Genomic DNA, 2,124 nt, shown 5'->3' with positions numbered 1-2,124 from the left:
GTGTGGAGGAAGAAAGGACTAGAGAGGCCTGAGCTGCAGACCTCTGCAGTGGGGTAGGGGAGGAGGGAAAAGCCAGGAGCCTCGCCTGTTGTGGGCCATTTGCCAGCCTAACCCCCCTCCTTCTGCCCAAGTTTTTTTTTGTTTGTTTTGTTTTTTTTGAGATGCCCAGGCTGGAGTGCAGTGGCCCGATCTCGGTTCACTGCAACCTCCACCTCCCAGGTTCAAGCGATTCCCCTGCCTCAGTCTCCCAAGTAGCTGGGATTACAGGCATCCGCCATCATGCCTGGCTAATTTTTTGTAGGTTTGTAGAGACGGGAGGGGTTTTACCATGTTGCCCAGGCTGGTCTCAAACTCCTGACCTCAGGTGATCCACCTACCTCAGCTTCCCAAAGTACTAGGATTACAGGTGTGAGCCACTGCGCCCGGCCTGCCCAAGGCTTTTGAATGCAGCTTTTATCAGCAGCCCAGAGGAGCAGGGTGAAGGATATGGGGAGTGGGGTTGTGCCAGGAGAGAGGGAGTATGAACATTCTGGTCAACCTCAGCTCAAGCCTAAATCTCCTCTGTTCCCTGGCCTGGGAGCTCAAAAGCAGGACCCAGCTCTCCTCTATTCTCCCAGATTGGAAACCTCCACAGGACAGGGCTTGGGTCTCCTAAGCACTGAAGAGGCTAAGGTTGGGCCCTGTCTGAAGGGACAAGGAAGCACTGAGACTGAGTCCCAGTTCCACTTGATGACCAACAGTTTGGGTGGAAAAGATAGTTATGGCCAGGCACGGTGGCTCACACCTGTAATCCCAGCACTTTGGGAGGCCAAGGCGGGCGGGTCACGAGGTCAGGAGTTCGAGACCAGCCTGGACAATATGGTGAAACGCGTCTCTACTAAAAGTATAAAAAGTAGCTGGGCGTGGTGGCACGTGCCTGTAATCCCAGCTACTCAGGAGGCTGAGGCAGGATAATCGCTTGAACCTGGGAGGCGGAGGTTGCAGTGAGTCAAGACTGTACCACTGCACTCCAGCCTGGGTGACAGAACAAGACTCCATCTCAAAAAAAAAAAAGGAAAAAGATAATTACGGCATCCTGGCCTTTCCCCAGTCTCCCTCCACAATGCCCCCACCTCCATCTCCCAACCTATGGGGTCTCTCTGGAGCCTAGTTCTCACTGACCCCCAGTCTCGAGACCAGGAAGTCATTCTTGAAGTCTGACTTTGGAATCTCCTGCTGCAGCCTGTTCGCTTCCCTGGATTCTTCCCCTTATTCCTCTCGTCTGGGGCGGGTTGCTAGTGGCTCCCCTATAATTAGCCACCAGACTGGGCTGGCTAGAGGGTAGAGTGTACTGGGGCTCATGCACAACCGTCACCTAATGCATCGCCAAATGCGTAGCCTCCTTCTGCCACCTCCTCCCCACCACCCACCCGCACCCCCTGCCCTTTGACCACAGGCCTTTTGAAGAACCATCGTCCTACTGGTCTCTCAGTCCCCACCTGAGGTTCCTGTCCACCCAGTTCTGCCCCCTTCAACTTCTTCAGCTGCTTGCCAAGTTGCCCTCCTCACTCTGCCTCCTAAACCCTTCTCCCTCCCCATAGCCATTGCTGGCCATCTGGCCTGGCTTCCTCCTCCATGGCCTCCTCCCAGGCCTTCAGCCTCTGTCTCTCTCTTCCAACCCATCTTCCACTTAGCAGTTGGAGGGGTCCTTCTAAATGGTAGATAGAGACCATGTCACTTCCCTGCTTAAAACCTTCAGGGCTGCCATTATTCACTGTTCTTAGTGGTGTCACATTCGTCAATTGTAATCTCGTTCAGAATCCTGATGTAAGGCTGGGCGCGGTGGTCACACCTGTAATTCCAGCACTTTGGGAGGCCACAGCGGGTGGATCACCTGAGGTCAGGAGTTTGAGACCAGCCTGACCAACATGGTGAAACCCCGTCTCTACTAAAAATACAAAATTGGCCGGATGTGGTGGCGCGTGCCTGTAATCCCAGCTACTCGGGAGTCTGAGGCAGGAGAATCGCCTTGAAAAGGAGAGTCACTTGAAAACCTGGGAGGTGGAGGTTGCAGTGAGCTGAGATCACACCATTGTATTCCAGCCTGGGCAACAAGAGCGAAACTCAGTCTCAAAAAAAAAAAAA

The sequence above is a fragment of the Mandrillus leucophaeus genome, unplaced genomic scaffold (assembly GCF_000951045.1).
Source record: "Mandrillus leucophaeus isolate KB7577 unplaced genomic scaffold, Mleu.le_1.0 Scaffold208, whole genome shotgun sequence".
Lineage (NCBI taxonomy): Eukaryota > Metazoa > Chordata > Mammalia > Primates > Cercopithecidae > Mandrillus > Mandrillus leucophaeus.
The sequence above is the reverse complement of the archived record's forward strand: the minus strand, read 5'-3'. Positions refer to the sequence as shown.